The following is an 8,860-nucleotide window of genomic DNA, read 5'->3' on the forward strand; positions in this document are numbered from 1 at the left end:
TTATGAAGTTGTTTAGTTCCTCTTGCATGGCTATTACCCAATCTAGGTCTTCAAGTGCCTCTTCTACCTTTAAAGGCTCCAAAGAGGAAACAAAAGAGTAACATTCACAAAAAGTTGCCAATGATGTTGTCAATGGGGTGATCCCGTTGAACGCTTTGATGAACTCTAGGAAAGAGCACTTGTGATTGTCGTTGAATAGATCCATCATCATCATCGTCTTCCACTTATGGATTGTCTTCTTGAGATTGATTACCTTGTTCTTCCCCTTGATCAATGCCATGATCTTGATCGTCACCATGATCTTGACCTTGATCTTGGGTTTGTTGAGAGCTTGGTGGTTCAACTGTTGTTGATGATAATGGATCATTATTGATATTCTCTTCCGGAGATTGAGCTTCAACTTCACGTGGCCTCACTTCACCTAATCTCATCCTCATGATTGATTGGCTTGGTCGTTCTTCATCATCTACAAGGTCTTTCTCAACTTAATCTTCTTGAGAGCCATTGGATTCATCACAGGTCACATCTACCGTGATCTCAACGCAACCGGTGGTTTTGTTGAAAACACGATAAGCGTGTTCGTTAGTACCGTAACCAAGTAAAAAGCCTTCAACAACCTTTGGTGCAAACTTTGAACTTTTGAATTTCTTGTTAAGAATGAAACATTTACTCACAAAAACTTTAAAGTAATGCACCTTGGGCTTGTTACCGGTGATTATTTCGTAGGGAGTCTTGCCCAAGTACTTGTGAAGGTAGAGGCGGTTGATGGCATGGCAAACGGTGTTGATTGCTTCAGCCCAAAAGATGTCCGGGGTCTTGTACTCATCAAGCATGGTTCTTGCGGCTTCGATCAATGTTCGATTCTTCCTCTCCATGATACCATTTTGTTGAGGTGTGTATGGAGCGGAAAACTCATGCTTGATTCCTTCTTCATCAAGAAATTCTTCGACCTTTGTGTTGCGGAATTCCAAGCCATTGTCACTTCTTATCTTCTTTATCTTCAATGCATATTCATTTTGAGCTCTTCTAATGAATTTTTTGATGATTCCTTGGGCTTCACTTTTATCTTGCAAAAAGAATACCCAAGTGAAACGGGAAAAGTCATCAACAATAACAATACCATATTTGTTACCGCCAATGCTTATGTAAGCGATGGGTCCAAACAAGTCCATGTGTAAAAGCTTCAATGGTCTTGATGTCGTCATGATGTTCTTGGCAGGATGTGGAGCACCAACTTGTTTTTCGACTTGGCATACGCTACATATCCTATCTTTCTCAAAGACAACATTTGTTAGTCCTAGGATGTGATCGCCTTTTTGAAGTTTGGCAAGGTTCCTCATCCCAACATGGGCTAGTCGGCGATGCCAAAGCCAACCCAAGTTAGTTTTTGCCACTAAAGAAGTCTTAGGCTCAAATTTATTCGTTGTGAAATCAACAAGATAAAGCTTGCCCTTCAAACGACTCGTAAAAGCAATAGAGGAATCCTCCCTTTTAAAGATGGTCACACCCTCATTAGTAAAGAGACAATTGTAGCCCTTCTCACAAAGTTGTGAGAGGGACAACAAATTGTATCCCAAGGATTCAGCTAAATAAACATTAAAAAGAGAGTTGTTATTTGAGATAGCAATGTTACCCATTCCAATTACATCCCCTTTACTATTGTCTCCATAGACAATGCTTTCTTTGGGTGTATCATAATGCTCCAGGGATGAAAAACCTTTCCTTCTTCCTGGTCATATGATTTGAACATCTACTATCAAGCAACCATGAAGTTCCACCGGAGGAGTAGGCCTACAAAACAAGTTAAGCATGGAATTTAGGTACCCAAAAAGATTTGGGTCCTTGTTGGTTAGAAGGATAAATTTTTGGAACCCACATACTCCTAAAGATAGCCTTTTTAGTGTAGGCACCAACATATTTAACCACTATTTTACCATTGTGGTCCATTGTTACCATGTAGTCGGTGGTGTAGTTGGATGAAGGCTCATATGCAACCACCTTACCCTTTGACCTAGTCATGGACTTTTCCATGACACTTACCTTGGTGGTTACATTGGCCATTAGCTTGACTTGAGTTGTGCTTGTCTTGGTCTTTCCATGTGCTATGCCCATCAAGTCATCAAGATTTGCACCCTTGTTGAACTTGATGACTTCCTTACCATTTACCACCTTGCAATCATTTACCTTGCTTCCCTTGTAATGTCCAAGCCCGTCCATATACCTAGAATGTCTCCCATCCTTATACTTGATCTTAGGCTCGGGCTTGGTGTTGCCTTCATACCCTTGTTGCACTAGCATGTTCAACCTCTTTATTTGAACATCTCTAGCCTTGATTGAAGCTTCAATTCTAGCTTAGCAATGTTAGCAACACAAGCATTCATATCAAACTTGTAACATCTTGAGCAACCTTCACTAGTGGAGGTCTTGGAGTCAAGATTTGCCTTGGGATTGACTTTGGAATTTTCCCAAAGAGCACTATAGTTAACTTCAAGGTTTTTGTGTTTGACCATCAAGTGTGAGAAGTTTTCTTGAAGTTCACTATGAGTGGCCTTTAGGGAAGCTAGAGATTCATTTGCTAAAGCAAGCTCCTTTGACATCCTCTCATATTAATCATTAGCTACAGACAAGTCAATAGCTAATTTTTCACCCTTAGTCTTTTCTTCGGCTAGAGACTTCTCTAAGGCAAGGTTTCTCTCCTTTCCAAGGATGAGCAAGTCTTCTTGCCTATTGAGAGACTCTTTCTTTTTCTCCAATTTTTCCAATAGCTTTTCAATTTCCTTGTAGCCTTTCTTACCAAACTCTTTTATCATACTAGCCTTAAGTTTTTCTTCCTCACCATCTAGTTCATTTTGAGCATTGCTAGAGATAGATGAGGAGATGGATGAAGAGGATGTGGTGTTTAATACCTTAGTCCCCTTTGCCATGAGACAAAAAGGAGCATCATATTCATTGTCAGGATGTTGTTAAAGAGTTTTGTTAGTGTAGTGGGGTTGAGTATGGCTACTGTTGACATACCTTCTTTGTTATCTTCTTCATCGCTCTTGACCAACATGTGCTTGACCTTGATACTTCTTCTTATAGTCTTTGCTCTTGTCCTTGAACCTCTTCTCCTCCATTTCCTTCTTTTTCCTGTGCGGGCAATTGGCAATGAAGTGACCGACTTCCTTGCACTTATAGCATCTCCTTTGTGAGGAATTCTTCCTATCATCCCACTCTTCTTGAAAGCCTTTTTCTTCAAGAATTTCTTATAGTTCCTAATAGAAAATACGGTCTCTTCATCGATGCTTCCTTCTTCGCTTGAGTCTTCCTTCTTTGCCTTGAGAGCCTTCGGGCTTCATTCACTCATAGTGTTAGAGCTAGCATTGAGGGCTAAGCTCTTGTTCATCCTCATACTAAGTGATTTTGCCACATCTCTCTCAACTCTTGATGCAAAATCTCACCAAGGAGTAGATTGGGAGTTTTCATCTTGAAGCTTGGATCTCTTCTAATCATAGTGACAAGTGTTGGATTCCTTGGGGTGGACGCTCTAAGCATCTTTTTTGTAACCTTGTGATCATCCCAATCCATGCTCCCAAGAGTTCTAATGTTCGATACAAGAAGCATTAGTCTATCGAATATTTGAGTCATGATTTCTTCTTCAAGCATGATGAAAAGCTCTAATTCTCCATGAATCAAATCCATCTTCCCTTCTCTCACTTGGTCGGTTCCTTCATGAGCTTCTTTGAGTGTGTCCCAAATGATATTGGAAATTTCAACGGACCAAACTTTGTTGAACTCTTGCGCACACAATGAGCTGGTGATGACTCTTACGGCTTGAGCATTACAAAACTAGTCTTGAGCTTGTTCGGCCATTGGTATTCCATTCTTGGACGGCGTCACACCTACAACCACAACTTTCCAAATAGAAGGGTGAAACCCGTAGAGCTGCATTTTCATGTCATAAGCCCACTTGGGATAATCCGTCCCATCAAAATATGGGGGTTTCCCCAAGTGAACGGATTGAAATTGCGAGGAAGGATATTGAGAGGAAGGAGGAAGGTAGTTAGGAGGAACTTGGTAATATCCGAAGAAGGGATGTTTCTCGCTTTCTTCTTTGATCCTCTTCTTCATCAACTTGTTTGCTCTCTTTTCGATCTTGGCTTTCACCTTTTCTTTTCTTCTCTTCTTGGCATTCAAGTCCTCCCCCTCAATCTCGTTGCATGAGCTTGAGTCATCGCTTGAGCTTGCGATATGAACGGATAGCGGTCGACTCCTTTGGAATTGGCTAAATGGGTCGACGTAGCCACCACCATGACTTGTCGTTGTTCCAACGACGGCGGCGGCGGCGGCCGCAGTGGTGGCGGCACAATCCCCACTATGAGACATCCTTGATCCCTTAGCGGTTAAGCCCTAATCAAGGGATTAGGCTCTGATACCAATTGAAAGGATCTTATGATGCTTAGAGGGAGGGGGTGAATAGGCTCACTTCAAATTTTCCTGAAAAACTCGTAGCGATATTAGATCTGTCGGAACTTCTGACGCAATGCCGAAACTTCCGGTACTGGATCGGAACTTCCGATAGGATAAAGTGACCTGAACGAAATTCAAAATGCAACCTGATTCTGCCAAAACTATTTGAATCAAAAGATAGTAAATGGAGCATAGATGCTACTCCATGTGATATATATGTAAGGAACAACTTAAATGTATAGATCAGCTAAAAACAAGCTTTTAGGCAAGACTTAGAACGAAGAACACAATAAGCACGCGAGACAAGAATTTGTTACTGGAGTTCACTCTCACTAAGAGAGCTACATCTCCGTTGAGGAGCTCACAAAGAGCCGGGTCCTCACTAACCCTTTTACCTCCCTCAATCAACCACAAAGGAAGATTGAGTCACTTACTCTGAATCCACGAAGGATGGGTGATACAAACATTTTCGGGCGCACCACACAAAGAGGGCGCTCAAACGGGTGACACCTAGCCGTCTAGAAGCGAGCTTTAAGAGTAAAAAACGTGAATCGACGCCAAGGATGCTTGAGGTGCTCTTGAGATGAACTTCTTGAACTTCCCACTCAACCCTCAAGTCCCTCACACACTCAATCTCACTCTCACCCAAACCCTAGCTGAAGAACTCAAGGATTGGGCTCAAAGGGGTGAGGAGATAGAGTAGTCAATGCTATGGGAGTGTTTTGGCTCGAGTTAGGTCAGCAACTCTGAATGCGGGAGGGGGGGTTGAGGGGGTATTTATACCCATCCCCCAAAACTAGCCGCTATAGATAGGTTATGTACCTGTCGGAACTTCCGACAGAGTTAGCTTAGGCAAGCAGAGGACCCCTGTAGGGAATTTCCACAAACACCCCACAGTTATCGGAACTTCCGATGGAGTATTGGAACTTCCGACACTTTTGAGCTAGACGCATAGAGGACCTTTGTCAGGATTATCTGGATACTTCCGATATCTGTCGGAACTTTCGACACACCGTTGGAACTTCCGACAAGCACAGAAATGCTGAGGTAAAGGTTGTGTACGTGGGAGATTTGTGTCTCTCAAAAGGTTAGTTAGCATCTCAATAGGGCACCTTAGCATCTTCAATTTATCCATTTGCATCCCCCTTTATAGTACGGCATTTCTAAACTCAAATTCAAAATGAGAAATAACAAACAGAGACTTATTTTGAGCTTAACGCCATCTTAGCCTTGCAATAGGGCCTCTTTGAGAGTCTTTTCATACACCTTTGCATTCTTTTGAACTTAGTACCTATTAATCACTTAATAATTGTGTTAGTCCCCGAACTATGCTAGTCATCCACACCAAAACCCACTTAGGGGGCCAAATGCACTTACAGGCTCCTCCATGTCCCCGTGACTTTCGTCAACCTCCTCGGCTCTCCTATGTCTCAATGACTTCCGCCAACCACCTTGGTCACACCCCCGATTACTCATACAGCTTGGTCCGTCCACTACACGGGTAGTCAGGACTGCAACCTACAAGTGCCCAGTGTACACTCTCGCTTTTTTGCAAAGTTCTGACTACTTTGTAATCTCCTTCATGTCTTGTACGTCTTCTCTTTACGGTTGCTAAAGTACTTGGGTAGCACACGCCTTAATCCATGAAACCTTGACTCATCCTGCACGTCTCCTATATGCGAGCATCGGGTCAGCCCTAATGCTATAGCCTGACATAAGCCATCCTCTCCATGAGCAGTGGTCAGTAGGGCCAGGTGTTTTAATGTAACAGGCCAACTACTCGGGGAAATTACACGACCTACAAGAGCAGGATGTGCAAGAATTTTCTTCTACAACAAATTAAACTTCCAAGTTGTTCAATTATTAAATGATCTACACTATGCTACATAATGTTTGTATTGTCCTTTTACAGCTCAAAAACTACTCGGCGTGCCTCCTACCGCACGGCGATCTCTCTGGCTCGAGGTGGGAGACGACTCGACGTGCTTCCACGACTCGTCTGGCCCCCAGGCTTGGGGGCTGGGCACCGCAGACGACTCGACGTGCCTCCCGTCTGTGGCAGAACCACCTCGGATTAACTCAACTAAAGCACAGTTACATTGCTTAAGACGCGACACTCATGCCTTAATCGAGTCAACTCAAGGTGCCGTCGAATTTCATCCGATTTAACCACTTAACAGGACCGAGTTAGCATGACCCACACGAAGGTGAGTGGTTCTAGAGAATACAATAGGTCCACCATTAGATTAACAAGTTGTTACACACTTGGTTGTAAATCAGAGTTTAACAAGTTCTGAGGAAAACAAACAGAAGGTAAAACAAGCGGAAGCTACTCGTCGGGGTCGGACGTCCCTGGTGAGGCCAGCCAGGACATCAATGATCCCATTCCCCGCCGTCCGAGGAGGGATCCCACTCGACCGTCCAACCCAGAGGGAGCTGGGGCGGCCAATAGCCAACAGGAGCAAACTCAGGAGCTTCAACTTCACCTGAAAGAGAGCCACAAACAAGGCTGAGCTGCTAAGCTCAACAAGACTTAACCGACCAGTGGAGGACTACTCCACCTCGTCTAGACATGCAAGGCTCTTTGGCTGAGGGGTTTGTATTGCCAAAAGCGATTACAGTAGGTCCTTACTTTCGATATTTTAGCTCAGGTTCTAAGTTCATTAACCAGTCTACATTTGCATCTTACTCTAAGCAAACATAAGTCCATCTTTATGAATATAAGCTCATCAACAAGACCATGTCATCATCAGACTCTTTCATTACTTAGTGTAGCATAGCGATCAAGTAATCTCAAACTGTGAGAGGTAGACGAATCGATTCGAGTTTCTTAACCATGCATGGCGAACCTAATCTCACGACATCCACACACCACAAGGGTCGCTTCCTGTGTCGGCCGTCCCTATCAATTCCCAGGCACGTGTCAGGTCCAAACCTCCCTTGGCATGCAATGCTCCACAGTCCCGGCCTCTACCGTACTGTGACCGCACTTGCACCCACATGATGCACCATGGGAACCTCGTTCCAGGGACAGCAGGGGTATAAGCCACGCCCTAGTTCAATCAGGTACTAGGCTTTCCCATCCCATACTAGGTATGAGATTAGTACTTTCAAACACTTGATCACGAACACTAACACTGTCGGGCCTTAACAGATTCCATAGACAGACGGGGCGATCAGCCGACCACCAAAAGAGTTAACCAAAACCCTGCCCCGTCCATCGTCCTTATAATTGTAATAGAAGAAGAAACAACCAACTCCTATAACTCGCGAGTGACAGGAAATCACTCGAATTTTACCGTTTCCTATTTAAGCATAGCAACTACTCGACCCAACAAACTAGTGTTCAGATCAAAGGACCTATGTCATGCATCTAAGGTTGCAAACAACTCCTATACGTAAATGCACAAACATGAGAAAGAAGGCAAGCGCAACTTTGGGACAAAAATTTTGGGGTTCATGCTCCGGGGCTTGCCTTCAAGCGGAGGGGAGGAGGACTGGTCTTCAGCTGGGGTGGCTTCGGCTTCTAGGACTGGTAGCTCAGCTACAGCTCCGTCTTCTGGCACCGGGTGTAGCTCATAGACGCCGTCAGTGAGATAAAACTCTACACGAATGCAATGCAGAAGTTAGTGTTTAGACGGTTATTTCAATAGCAACACTTGCAAGTCTTAGCCTAGAAACTTGTAGCAAAGCTACGGAAAAAGTGGGGGGTTCAAGCTTCAGTGGATAGAGAACAACACCAAGGGTGGGATTGGAAGAAACTTATGATCTGACCCTTAAACCTTAAGGGATAATTATGTTTGGGGTCCTCAGATCTATCACAGAGAAGTCCCCGAAATCTTACACAGATACCCTCGGGTCAAGGAAAAGGATACAACCGAGTCCTTGGGCGAGGCGGATAAGGGTCGGCGGACAGACAGGGTCGGGCGAGACGGAAAGGGGTCGGGCGAACAGATAGGGTCGGGCGAACAGATAGGGTCGGGCGAACCGGCGAGGGGTCGCCAGCTTACCTTCGGTTTATAGGTGAAGCTTTGGGGTCGGGAAGGAGCAGACTTGGGCGGAAGGTCTTAAGCACTAGGGCTTAGGCGGAGGCGATGTCCGGCGGTGCTCCGGCGGCGGCGGAGCTTCTTGTGAGCAACAAGGAAGCTCTAGCACAGCGCGGAGGAAAGGGGAAACTTTCGAGATTTCAACGAGAGTGCTCAGGTGCTCTCAGAGTAGGGGCGGCGAAACAGCAAAGGCGAAGGAACTCCGGTGGAACTCTGGTGTTCCCTTTTTATAGCGGCGCGAAAGAGAGAGATTTCGAGTGGCACGAAGACCGGAATAGGAGGAGGGAGTGCGCTGCCATGGCGGCGATTGAGCGGCGATGGGTGGCGGAACAGGACTTCGGAGATAGCGTCTTCGGCCATTGGGC

Source organism: Setaria viridis, chromosome 9 (assembly GCF_005286985.2).
Source record: "Setaria viridis chromosome 9, Setaria_viridis_v4.0, whole genome shotgun sequence".
Lineage (NCBI taxonomy): Eukaryota > Viridiplantae > Streptophyta > Magnoliopsida > Poales > Poaceae > Setaria > Setaria viridis.